The sequence below is a fragment of the Ptiloglossa arizonensis genome, chromosome 9, assembly GCF_051014685.1.
Source record: "Ptiloglossa arizonensis isolate GNS036 chromosome 9, iyPtiAriz1_principal, whole genome shotgun sequence".
Classification (NCBI taxonomy): Eukaryota; Metazoa; Arthropoda; class Insecta; order Hymenoptera; family Colletidae; genus Ptiloglossa; species Ptiloglossa arizonensis.
Window position 1 is genome coordinate 15,652,398 of NC_135056.1, and position 13,545 is coordinate 15,665,942.

The following is a 13,545-nucleotide window of genomic DNA, read 5'->3' on the forward strand; positions in this document are numbered from 1 at the left end:
AAATTTAATATACGGCTTTGTTATTTTTCATGGTGTTGATGGGAATTTAAAAAAAAAAAATGGAATATCGCTCACGAAACGATCAATATGCCGTTTCAAGGTGGAATTTAAAAAAAAAAGTATATCAAGACAGCAGGACCCACCGAGATTTGAACTCGGATCGCTGGATTCAGAGTCCAGAGTGCTAACCATTACACCATGGGACCTCTTGTAAGGGGTAGTTTTTTTTACCCCTATTGTCAGGTGGAAACCCCCGATTGAAATATAATAAAAATATTACAAAAAAATTAGGTTCCACCGAGATTTGAACTCGGATCGCTGGATTCAAAGTCCAGAGTGCTAACCATTACACCATGGAACCGCACGTTGTGTGGCTCGGTGTATGAATGATGTCTGTCAACACGATGAAGAGTAATAATAGTAATACTTACGAGACACAAAAAGCCAAAAAGGTTCCACCGAGACTTGAACTCGGATCGCTGGATTCAAAGTCCAGAGTGCTAACCATTACACCATGGAACCTCACGTTCAAACGATGGTTAGAATGATTCTTAATGAATAAAAAAATTCGAATACCTTTAATTAAATTTACGATACAGTTACAACCATGTTTAAATACGAGAGATATGTTTAAAATACGAAGCGTTGACTCTGAGAAAGAATAACCTGGCGATTAAGCAATTTTCATTAATATGCAAATAATTCTATGGCTCCAAATTCAAACCCTACTACTTGCATAAATGTTAATTAATGTGACAGTTGTCAGTTCGATAGTGTTTCTCTAACGAAATTCATAACATCGATTACAAATACGTTCGCAACTGGCACGTGTTATTTAAATAATTGTTAATAATTCTGTCAAGTTGAAGATACTTTTTTATTCCTTATTATTAACAAAAAATAAGAAAGATATCGTCCTTATGGTGATTTCAACTGAAGTTGCTGGATTGCAAGTCCAGAATACTAACATTATACCATTAAATCGATTTTGAAGTAACTTTTCCTTAGTTTTACATAATTCCAGGAAATAAGTTTGTCATCTTACAGCAGTTGCAAAAAATGTAAAGAATATAGGTTCCACCGAGACTTGAACTCGGATCGCTGGATTCAGAGTCCAGAGTGCTGACCATTACACCATGGAACCGCTTATTTAAACATTGCTGCGTGAACGTAGTTAATTTTGACAGGTTTCTCGATCTTTATAATATTAGATCATCCCACAAGTAATATCGTCCCCTATCGTATTTTAAATGAACACTTGAATCGCATCTCGGCGATGTGTATAGAAACTTCTTTCTATGTGGCTTAAAAAGTGCTCCCTCGATACGGTTAAAAACATTTGTGAAGTGTACGGTGAACATGATTTGAATTTGAAAAAGTGTCAAAGATAGTTTGCCAAATTTGGAAAAGATGATTTTGACCTTTCTGAGGAACCAAGATCCAATCGACTAACAGTGTTCAGTCCTGAGGCATTGAAATCTTTAATCGAATTAGAACCATAATTAACTACCGATGAAATTGCTGAGAGATTAGGCAATAGCAGCAGTACTGTCCATAGACAATTAATACAATTGGGAAAAGTATCGAAACTGGGAAAATGGGTACCGCATGAACTGACAAAACAATCGTTCATTTCTCGATCAGATTAATACTGGTGAAGAAAAGTGAGTCTTATACTGCAATCCCAAACGGAAATGTCAGTACCCAAAACCAGAGTTTCATCCCCGGAAAGTATTGTCACGCGTGTGGTGGGATATTGGAGTAATTATTCATTTTGAGCTATTAAATCAAAATCAGACCGTAACCGCTGAGAAAAAGAAAAATGAACGGTAGAAAAAATTAAAAATTTCAATTGGGAACTTCTGCCACACCCACCATACTCTCCGGATCTTGGTCCAAGCGATTACCATCTATTCCGGTCGATGCAACATTTTTTAAGTGGAAGAAATTTCAACAATAGCGAGGATGTAAAATCAGCACTGAATGAGTATTTTAATTAAAAATCCTACAAGTTTTTCAAAAATGGGATAAGAAAGTTGACCGATAGATGGGAAAAGGTCATCGAAACTGACGATCAATGTATCGATGATTAAAAATGAATGTAAGTACGAATTTTTTTCACCGAAAGTCACCGTTAAAAAAAAGCACTACTTATGGGATGACCTAATATATTAAGTCAGCGAAAAATATAAAAATTTAGGTTCCACCGAGACTTGAACTCGGATCACTGGATTCAAAGTCCAGAGTGCTAACCATTACACCATGGAACCTGTTGTTTAAACAATCTAATGCATTTTCATTTAACATTTAAACATTTGTTTATTTTACAATATATCGTGAAAGATTGACAATGCAAAAATGTAGGTTCCACCGAGACTTGAACTCGGATCGCTGGATTCAAAGTCCAGAGTGCTAACCATTACACCATGGAACCCGTTGTTTAAACAATCTTTCGCATTTTCATTTAACATTTAAACATTTGTTTATTTTACAATATATCGTCTGAGATCGAAAATGCAAAAATGTTGGTTCTACCGAGACTTGAACTGAGATCGTTGGATTCAGAGTCCAGAGTGCTAACCATTAAACCATGAAACCATCTGTTTAAACATTGTTCCGTGCGTGTATGTAATGTCGACAGGTTTTTCAAAGTTTATAATACACTACGTCGACGAAAAATATAAAAAATTAGGTTCCACCGAGACTTGAACTCGGATCACTGGATTCAAAGTCCAGAGTGCTGACCATTACACCATGGAACCCGTTGTTTAAACAATCTAATGCATTTTCATTTAACATTTAAACATTTGTTTATTTTACAATATATCGTCTGGGATTGAAAATGCAAAAATGTAGGTTCCACCGAGACTTGAACTCGGATCGCTGGATTCAGAGTCCAGAGTGCTAACCATTACACCATGGAACCACCTGTTTAAACATTATTCCGTGCGTGTATGTAATATCGACAAATTCTTCAAAGTTTACAATATACAATGTCGACGAAAAATATAAAAAATTAGGTTCCACCGAGACTTGAACTCGGATCACTGGATTCAAAGTCCAGAGTGCTAACCATTACACCATGGAACCTCTTATTTATATTATTTACGGTCATTAATTATTATTTTCGTCTCGTCGATGCCAATATCCAATTCGTGCAGGCGCTTCGTGTAACGCAGCCGCTCCGATTAAAAGAAAGGTCAGAGGTTCCATCGCGATTCAGTTATCGTTGCTTTTGGACTAAAAAATTCTGAAATCGTCGAATCACTTTTTTCTCCTTTTGTTATTCCCACATTTACCCGCCCGTGCAACAATTTCGAATACCTCTTGCCAATTCCAAAAGCAATCAATACGTTACCAAGCAACCGTTACCGTCACAGAATAGATACAAATATTATAACCCAGACATTCGCTCACCAAATTAAACAGTTTACCATAAATCGTCACAGCTCTCAGCATAGTCCTACTTCCTCGGAACTCCCGCGTACACGTACATCCAGACCCAAAATCAATATTACTCGGTGATATCCCGGTCACAAATCTCCCGATGAACAATCAAAGCCCAACGTAATACGTGAAAATTCCACACACGAGACAATTGAACGACACCAAACGCCAAACTAAAGCCCGGTTCACCCGTAAACGTAATTATCCGCTCGGGCGTTTTCGTCCCCAAAATATTCAATACCCGAACGAAACTGTAACACACCGTACAAAAGTTCCTGTTTCAAAAGTTTCGTAGCACAAGGTGAGCTCCAGTCGCTCGTACGGTAGCTCCCTAATCGTTTCGAGGATTATTTCCGCTACCAGAATCTCGGCTATTGCGTATCATCGTCGTCTTCACCAGTAGGTTAGGACCCCGCCCGTAAACCACTCAAATTAATTTCAAGTCAAAGCATATTCTTCGATTTGACGTGTTCGTGGCTTGACGTCCAATCAGACCGCCCCAACGCGATACGGCGAGAGCGTTTGACCCTCGGAGCTGCTGGAACCGCGACACCCTCGATTCCCATTTCTCTGTTATATTTTCGCGCACAATGGCTCTCCTTACGGTTCGCTGATCCTTGACTGACAGGACCCCGCGCGAGCGGCACTTGCGCGCCGAGCGGGACGGCCAGCGTGCGTCGTTACGCTCGGTAGGTGCGGCTACGTCAACCAGGATGACAGCCGACAGAGCAAGTGTTATTATTGAATCGGATTTCAGGGGATGATTCAGTTTACGATCGACGACGCGGGAACCCGATTCACCGAGTCTCGCGAGCCTCCGAGTTTAATTAATTTGCCAATTGTTGGCCGCGTTTAGGCGCGGTAGCTTACTCGCTCGGGGGACGTATGCTAGCCGCTTCCGCGAGCGGAACGGGATTTCGATTAATTTTTGCGATTGCCGCCGCGAGACTCGGTTGCAAACAGTATGTGAGAAATTATACGGGGAACGGAGCTGCAGACGGGACCAATTTCTCTATTCTATATGTGCAGTAAGTACGATCTGTCCATCGATAATAATTTAGTTTGAATAGAAGTAACGATTTTGTACCGTGATGGTCGTTTCGGGGATTATGGGAATTTGCGAACACTGAGAACGGTTTGCATGGAATTGGAGAACTGGGAAGACAATAGAGTAAATTATTCATCGATCGAATTCAACGTAAACGGTCGAAACGTGATGTTTGGTCGCGTAACTTTGAGCCTGAAGTCTGACAGACGTCAAATTGACGGGTTCCATAAATCTAACGTTAATAAAATCCTCCTCGATGCGGTGAGAATGAGACCAGCCGATAAGATTATCGCCTAGCGGGGAGAATGCTTCGATAAGATTTGTTTACCAAGACAAGTTGCAGCCTGCACAAACTTGTCATGGGAAATGTCCCCCTGGTTACAATATTGAGTAGATTAAAACGATGTCAAGAGGTTTGTTCCGATCCCGTTACGAACCGTTCTTTTGCAGACATTCTACATTTTGTGTACTCGTATAAGTCTTTTCGTTCTAAAAATTCTACGCGGATTTAAAAATCGATACGTAACGCTATTATTGCAGCGTGTAAATAAAGAATCTAAAGGCAAAACGATAAAAAGGAATAAAATATTATCAGCAACGCGTTCCTGTACGCGTTACAAAACGTGTTAATAACGAAACGCGAACTAATTGGCCGCGTGTGACATCCGTTCAACCGGTAAAAGATACAGAATATCGTTCGTATATTTTTTTTCTTCTCTTTTTCACCTTTTTTCTTTCCCCGTGCGATAAATTTCCGTCAGCAGTTTGGTACGCGGGACGTCATTTTATTTGCACTGTTGCGCAAAGTTGTAAATTCTCAGTTCGCGCGGACGCGGGTCTCGCGCGAATATTTATCGTTCTCTCGTTCGAGAACGATTATATACCTTTATGGTTTTACAACGGGTCCCGCGAGCGACGACGGATTCTTTTTATCTCCGATTCGATTGGACGGGGATTCGCGTCGCGTTTGGAGAACCGAAGGCTTCCTCCTGCCTGTTTCCCTTCGAAGTTCGCTTTATCTTCCCCTCTGCCCTACCTCCTTTCCTCCCCGCCTCTCTTTGTGTGTACACTTATTTCATGCTCGGTGGAACATCGGGACTTCGAAGGAAACCAGCTTTCTTATTCGATAAGAGGCAGAGAAATTCTTCTAAAATCCCTCGGCGAAAACCTGTCCCCACGGTGTATAATCTACAACGACGTATTTACGTGCAAGCGCACAATTCGGCGTACTTACGTTTCGGGAACTGGCTCTCGTGTCGCGGATCGGCCATTTTAACGTTCTAAATTGTAACGTTGTCCGAGTCACCATTTTCTGGAAATTCATATTCCGTAAGGTATACATACAATTAATACGTAACGTAAATTAAATATTCTATACAGAATCTACCAACCTTCCCTTGATTCGCAATCGTAACTTTCAAGATGTCAGTTTCAGGAAGACTTAACTACGGTATTAAGGTTTTGTCCAACGTGTCACTCGGTTACAAATTTTCAACATTGAAATTACACTGTTCACATTCCTAGTAACTAGGGCGTACATTTTCCTACGTCTCTGATCGTCCCGAAAGATTTTTCGCGGCATCACCGCGACGATTCACCTTATTAGTAGATCGACGAATATGTTTCGAACGGGCTCATCTTTTAATTAACGCGGAACAAGCATCAAGCATTGACCCCTCTTACTCTTTCTCTCTCTCTTTCGTTCCTTGTCCAAGGGAATGTAAAATATTCCCTGTGTCGTCGGCGGTGGGCCGTACCGCGCGTCACAATGCAGGAAGTGCTCCGCTAGCGAGGCGCATCCCAGGGCGCACAAAAGGCGCGTGCAACCGGTGCAGTTGCTCGAGAGATGCCCCACCGGCGCGTTTCTCCCCGCTAATGAATTCCTCTTTATGCCGGCGAGTAATTGGTACCTCGCATTATTCTCAATCAGCGCGACTGTCCCCGTCCCGCGAGCGAGAATCTAGAAGTAGCGGGGCAGGGGTGAAGGAACGCGGAGGGCAGGCAGGGAGGGAGGGGTTAGACGGGAATCAACGTCGGCCGATGGAAGCGAAACGGAGTGGGTTGACGGAGAACCGTGGCTGGGGTGGTAGGGAGGGAAGGAGAGGGTGGGACAAAGGGAATCGGCGCGGAGAACAGGGGACACACGGGGCTGGGAGGGTGAAGAACGCGCGGAAAACGCGCGAGGGAGAGAAAGCTCACCGGTGGAGACGGAGATGAGAAAAACTAGAAGGAAGAGCGCTGGGAGTTGGAGGAGGACGAGGAGGACAGAGAGAGAGAAAAGGGGAGCGAGCGCGACAGAGAGGGAGGGAGAAAGTGCTCCGGAGGAGACGGAGATGAGAAAAACTAGAAGGAAGGGGGCGAGGGAGAAAGAAGAGAGAGAGAACAAGGGCGAAACAGAGAGAGAGAGAGCGAGAGAGAAAGGGGTTGGAAAATTGGAAGAGAACGCGCGGGAAAACCGCAGCGAAAAGTGCATCGGCCGTGGAGGAGAGCTTTGCTGATTTACGTGGAGCAGTTGCTAGGAGGGCATTAATATTCGTGACGGAATATTAAACCGCGAGCGTCAATGGGCAGAGAGCTTCAAAGGGATTTTCCGGGCGCGCGGAGACGCGCGAGGGGCCGGGGGTGGGGGTGCACCGGGGGCCAGGAAACCCGAGAGATGGATCGAGGTTCCCGCAAGATTATGAGATTCTCGTTAAGTGTCACGTGTAAAGAGTTCCTTCGTACGCGGGAACCCGCGACCCCCCGTCGACGGAGGGAACGGGGGTGTACAGGACGCGGTCGTTTATAAAATACCGGGAGCGCGTAAAGAGACACCAGGATTTATCGAATGTCCCGGGGTTTGTGGAAATTCGATTTAAAGTCGGGTTACGCGATACCGCGCGGCACGTTCCAGACCCCCGGAATATTTATTCGATAATTTCGCATTTTTCGGCACTGGGACGAAGACCGAGTGGAACCCTTGCGACGCTACGCTCTTGGAAAAGTAAATTCTCAATCGGACGACGAAACGTAATGTAAATTTGGAAACTAGTGGACTCTCGATATTTATCGCGAGCTCGTCGGCGCAATGAACGATACCGGGCGAATTTAAGTAATTCGAACGTAAACGAGCGTTTCGAATCGCTTCGGATAAGATCGACTATTAATCGAACGGTGTTCCGCGACGCGGTTGCAATGATTAATATTCACCGGTATCGAGTCGGAAGGAGCCACTCGATCTCTCCGAGCCACACCTTACCTTCGAATTTATTTACTCTAATTATACTTCCCAGATTCTGTGCGTTACACGCTCCAATTATTCTTCCCAGATCTTGTAGATTACCTTCTTCGAAAAAAGAAGAAAAAAAAAGATACAAAACACAAGGAAGAAATGGCATACCCGTGACAGCGGCCGTCAAACCGTCGATCCCTCTCTCGGTCGCGTATCAAACGTTCCTATCGAACCCGACGAAAAAGCCGATAACCTCGTTGGGAAGTACTCCCGGCGCTCCTGTCATTTTTCTAATCGAATCAAGGTCGCGGTCGTCCCGTACCCCCGGTCACCGAGGAGAAAAACTTTTCGCTAAATATCAATTTAACGCGGTACGCTCGAAGCCGCAGCGCGAAAAACGTCAGGGCCGCAGTACCGTCTCGCGGCGTGGCGCGGCGCGGTGCAGCGCCATCGGTCGAGGTAAGGACATTAACGAGATAAGGCTCCGTGGCGGCGAGGGCGGTTCCCGGTAATAACGAGGAGCATTTTTATAACGAGGATCACCGTCGCGGAATCATCCCGCGGGAATCGAGAGGGGTAGGGGGAATATACAGAGGATACAGAGGAGAACGAGCAAGGAGAGAAGCACCCGCGACCCTGACGTCTCCGGGCGTCGTCGTTCCACCGTCGCGCTGCACGGAGGGTGGGGAGACTTAATTATCTAATTAATTAACCTCAATCAGAACGATGAGTAATTTCTCGGTTCGCTGGCGCCTTTGCCAGCGCCGAGACTTTCTTGTCACGCCGACTGCGGCCCCGAATTACGGATGAGTTCACGCCAAATCGATTACGTCCCGATGCTATTGCCCGCCTCTGTTTAGGCGTAGGACGCTGCTCTAACCCCCCTACTACCTCCCCTATCCTCAGGACCGACGATCCTCCGGCGTTATCCTGTTTTCGCTGCCCGACCAATTTGCTCCTGCACGGTCCCCTCCCCATTCAACCCCCCCGTTACTTCGACGTGCTCCTCTCTCGCTCTCGCCGCCTTTATCTTCGGCTCTTACGCCGATCGCGCGATAACTCGCTCGTGAAACGACCAGACGACGACGCGAGTTTGTTTTAGACGCTCTCGGGCTCCCTCGGCTGGAAATTGCCGAGTTTCTGCTCGCGTCCCGCGGCGTAAAATCCACGAGGGCGCGCTTTGAGCCGCGGAGACGCGGAACGTCTACCGGCGTCGTTTCTTTTGTCGTGAAAATTGATTCGCGCGCCTTTTAATATCGGTCGCGCGCCGCTACCGTCGTGCTTGAATACGACCGAGTCGGGGCTCAGAGAACACGCGCGCCTCTTGAAACGTTATTGGAGTTAGCTTGGAAGCAAGCGAGCGGGGAAATTTGAAAGTTTTTTTTTTTTCGTTAGCAGCGCTCGTTGAGACGCGATCGGATATACGACGGAACCTCGGTTATTGCCGGTGGGATCCCGTTCTTGCTTGGCAAGTAGACGGGACGCGGGCATCTGCTAGGGAAGACGTGTCACGTGCACCGATTATGAATAAATATTGTGGTCTCGACCGGGAAGTACCTTGCGTCACGGTGTTGTTACTTGCAGAGTGGAAGGGAGTAACTCTTTAGATTGCGATCGTTATTCGAGCATGAAAGATGGAGAAAAGTGTGTCCGATAAGAGCTTGCAAATGACCGGTAGGGAAGAGTGAAAGAGGTGGTCACTTGCTAGGGAACACCTTGCAAGTTGTTGCAATTACGATGAAATTTTTAACTTCTCGTCGGTATATCGAATTCCATTGTTGTTACATTGAGAACGAAATCCTCCGTTCTACTACGATCGTTGCCAAATTGTAAAACTAATCTCTATTAAACACCCACGTGTTACAAACAACGCTCTCCGTTTTTCTTTCCGATAACTCCGACATCCTACGTACAATACACGTGTCATTTAACCCCGCGACAAACTAACCGGCAATCAACGCGAAACGGCAATCACAAGGACCGCTGCCCCCCATCCCCCCGCGTGATACCATCCCCCCCCGAACAGGAATCATTTATCCCTATCTAGCCACCCTCGCCCCGTTTTCGAAATAATAACATCGCGCGAACCCCGGGGACACGGGAACTCTCGAATTCCGAACCGTCGCGATTCTTCGTCCCTGTGCCCCCCTCTGTCGGTGGTGCCCCCCTCGCCCCTCGCGCACCAGTGTAACTGACGTTTTTGACGCGTCAAGTGGGATCTCCACGACCAGAGGAGGGGGGCACCGCGCGGGAAAATCAAGAGCGTCGGTGTATCGGCCACTGTTTTACATAAACATCGACACGAGGGGGGCAGAGGGGGCCCGGAAATCGCGGTTAACGGGGGTGGACGCGACGACGGAGATTCCTCTAAGTGATCTCAAGTGTTTTCGCAAGCGGAACCGCCGTGTTTGCGCGCGGAATTTGTCCCGGCCCCCCTTTCGCCCCCCGTCACTCGTGACGCTTTTTAAGCTTGGTTTAACCCTGGCCCCGGGGCCCATTTCGGTGCTGGCCTACGTATTTAGTTAGTCAACCCAGACCGGGGAGGCGCGATGGGAAACGACAAGTGGCCACCGTCCCCCCTAGCCCCCCTTCGCGTCGAGCCCGGAACGAGAACGAGTCACGCTACCGTGGCGGTCGGCCTTTCATGTGCTAATTCTTGTTTATTTAATCGAATACTGACGCCGATCGGCACCGCGAAAGGGCGCACGATCGCCGGGGGATTAATTTCTAATATGGTTTATTCGTGGCCGGGACGCTCGAGCACCCCCGGAGTTGTTTTCTTTTTTCTTTTCGAATTTTCCTTCGAAGGATCGCCCTCTCCAGACGAAGGAGAATCTTTACCTGAAAAATTCACCGCACTTCTATACCCGACAATTGGAAATTCTAGGGAAAATAAAATTCAGACTTTCGCTTGTGCTTATTCGTTTATACAGAATTTGGTAATTAGCGAAGGTGCTACGAAATACGAAATGCCCTTTCAAAATCAATTCCTTCTACGTAAATAGAGATTTCTCGTGAAAATTCGCGAGCGATTCGTTTCACTGGAAGACGCGTAAAACAGGAACATAAATATTTAGCTGAATTTTTCGAATGAAAATCAAACAACGCGACAGTGGACAACTAGTCGGCGATAAAACAAGGGTGAAACGCAGCCGTGTGGCGGGAGGTAAATTGAAACAACAAACCGAAATCGCGTGTCGTTGGACATGTATCTTCGATTTCCAGCCGGTGTACGCGCGTGTCCCGACGTCGTTTCTCGGTTTTTCCATCGGCCGCGGTATCGGAAACCGCGAATCAAGTATAACGGCGGCGCGTTAAACACCGCGCGCGAACAAGTTCCCATCGCTAGACGCGCATTAACGCTCCCGTAACTCGCGTATTTCTTTTATCAGCTTGAAAAATCGCGCGTAACACGGAAAGGGGGGGAGCGACGGGTGAGCCCCGTAGGGGGCCACGAGGAGTGTTATTAACGCCGCGATATATCGCGACCGCTCTACGAACGATAATTTCGACGCCGCGGTTTTAGATCGAACCTCGTAAAATTATAAAGCCCGGACCGCTAAAAGCGTGGACGCCGCGGGCCAATTAGCAGCTCCGTAAATCACCGGCGAATTACTTTACGAGCTGGTTCGCGATGGGATCGCTGTACGTCTCGTCTCTCGTCGAGTCGCTTAACGAAGGATAATAATGATTCACGATCCGCGCGTCGTCCCGTGGATTCTTTGTTTTATTTTTCTTCTATTCTGTTTTGTTTATTTTTTTCTTTTTTTTTTTCTTTTTGGGAACTTGTTTTTCCTCTCGGTTTCTTCCTTCCTAGTAGTGGTCCATCGCGGTGGTTACCGGCGATATTATCGGACGCGGTACGTTATTGCAAAAACCCATCGATAACTCAGCGATTGCAAAATTAAGTCATCCAGGATGTAAGTCTCGGACGTGTTTTAATAACATTTTAATAATATCCCAGCGACACCGACCGTTGCATAAATTGTTCCGCGATCTCGATAACGAACTTGTCGCGTCGTTCTTTCTTTTTTATTTTTATTTTTCTTTTTTTTTTTTGTGTGTTTTCACGTCCCGGAGAACGCGACACCGACGACGGGTCGCCGTTCGGAATCTTAAACGACGCTTTCTTGCGGTCGAGTTTAGATTCGTGCACGGGAGGAATCTTAATTAGCAACGGAGAACTTTCCAAAGTCGGTCGCTCGGACGGTGTTCTTTATAACGTTAATTGAATCCTCGATACCGCGACGTAAAAATTACGAAAAAAGGAAAAGTGGCGTGACTCACCGGCGGTACGCGCTATCGCATAATACGAAGCTATTACGAACAGGTGAGTCACGCCAGCTTGTGAACGTGTTACTTCATAGTGTCAAATAAATTTCGCAATCTAATCTTTCATTTTCTTTTCTATTTTCTTTTTTTTGGTTTTCACGCGCCACTTACGGCGATTGATATTTGGAGAATTTAAACCGCGGGTGTAATTAACGAATCGCCGCCTAGAGGTTCCGATAATGTTCAACGACCTCGTGAAACTCAAACTTTACCTTTACGAAGAATCGAACTCTTTCGACGGATGAAAGATTGTTCCACGAAATCAACGAATTGTACAATTATACGGGATCGAAGACAGCTAACAATTACTCGTACCTTATTACCATACGCGGTGCAATCGAACAGTTGGAAAACGCGACTTGCACAATTATCGAATACAATGTATCGCTTGGAATACAGCGCATTCTCGATTTCTCTCGAATTCCTACGTTTTCTACGAGAACGTTTCGCATACTGTTCAACTTTTACATTAACAGTCTTCCGCACTTAATATTGTCCACGTAGCTTCGTTCAATCGTCCGCACGAAATAATGATTTCTAAAGAGATTCTTCTTTTCACAATTAACCGAGTTATTTTAACTCGTTATAATAATAATAATAATATCTCTCAGGGTATTAGTTTACCCTTGAATATACAATTTGTATTATTTCAATTTAATAATGTAATACAAAACTTCTTACTTGGTTCTTGGAAAAAATCTACCGGATTACAAAAATTATTCGCGTTAACCCCTTTCACTAAAATGTCACATATATCGCGTCACGCGTATCGTAGATATAAAAGGGAATTAATAACGATAGATAGGAAAAGAATAACACTAAAGTGCAGCGCGTATATTTCTCAATTGATATTTTCATGTTCAATATTTTTGATATCTCGTAAACTTACAACTGTGTCGTAGCACAGGGGGTTAGCGAGAAACTCGATTCCTCGACAGTCGATTATTCAACCCCTACCGCATTCACGATGTTGCAGTCTCGTCCAACGGATTCTCGCCTCTCGTTTATCGGGGAGACGCGTCTCGAAATCGTGCATTTTTTTATCGTTGATATTTTCCTTCCCGGCTCCTGGCACGACCCCCGTCCACCCCCTTGCCCTCGCGTTGACTAATGGATTGCTTTCACGAAATGTTCTCGCACAAGCAAAGTTACTTTTCCAGGCTGACAAAATCCTATCCGATTCTGAAGCTCGTTGACGTTTACGATCGTCAGGTAAACCCGATTCCCCTGTCGATTTTACACAGATTCTTCAAACCCTCTGTGCGTTTTTCAGTCGTTCATACGGGCGTACGTGTTGGACAACGTGTACGTTTGCGCTTTGATGCACGTTCTCTTCTATTTGGCACTGTGGTACGCCACCATCGTGAGTATCGTCGATTTATTTCAATAAGAACGAAAATCGTGGCCGAGAGAGTCTCTCGAGGGTCGAGGAATGTTTCAACGTTCAGTTAAAGATCACGACAATGGTCTTTCTGTTATCGTAACTCACCTTTTTCGCCATAAATTT

The 13,545-nt window shown here is 45.5% G+C and overlaps 1 protein-coding gene and 9 non-coding genes across 10 annotated transcripts in view; 1 reads left to right on the plus strand and 9 right to left on the minus strand.

Moving 5' to 3' along the window:
* LOC143151733 (uncharacterized) overlaps window positions 1–13,545 on the plus strand; it is a 93,400-nt gene that overhangs the window by 75,941 nt on the left and 3,914 nt on the right. The gene's annotated exons all lie outside the window — the stretch shown is intronic.
* Window positions 135–206, minus strand: Trnaq-cug (transfer RNA glutamine (anticodon CUG)). Its single transcript has one exon. It is a non-coding gene; the product is annotated as a tRNA-Gln (tRNA).
* Trnaq-uug (transfer RNA glutamine (anticodon UUG)) lies at window positions 290–361 on the minus strand. Its single transcript has one exon. It is a non-coding gene; the product is annotated as a tRNA-Gln (tRNA).
* Window positions 451–522, minus strand: Trnaq-uug (transfer RNA glutamine (anticodon UUG)). The gene has a single exon. It is a non-coding gene; the product is annotated as a tRNA-Gln (tRNA).
* Window positions 1,073–1,144, minus strand: Trnaq-cug (transfer RNA glutamine (anticodon CUG)). Its single transcript has one exon. It is a non-coding gene; the product is annotated as a tRNA-Gln (tRNA).
* Trnaq-uug (transfer RNA glutamine (anticodon UUG)) lies at window positions 2,199–2,270 on the minus strand. The gene has a single exon. It is a non-coding gene; the product is annotated as a tRNA-Gln (tRNA).
* Trnaq-uug (transfer RNA glutamine (anticodon UUG)) lies at window positions 2,363–2,434 on the minus strand. Its single transcript has one exon. It is a non-coding gene; the product is annotated as a tRNA-Gln (tRNA).
* On the minus strand, window positions 2,691–2,762 carry Trnaq-uug (transfer RNA glutamine (anticodon UUG)). The gene has a single exon. It is a non-coding gene; the product is annotated as a tRNA-Gln (tRNA).
* On the minus strand, window positions 2,855–2,926 carry Trnaq-cug (transfer RNA glutamine (anticodon CUG)). Its single transcript has one exon. It is a non-coding gene; the product is annotated as a tRNA-Gln (tRNA).
* Window positions 3,019–3,090, minus strand: Trnaq-uug (transfer RNA glutamine (anticodon UUG)). Its single transcript has one exon. It is a non-coding gene; the product is annotated as a tRNA-Gln (tRNA).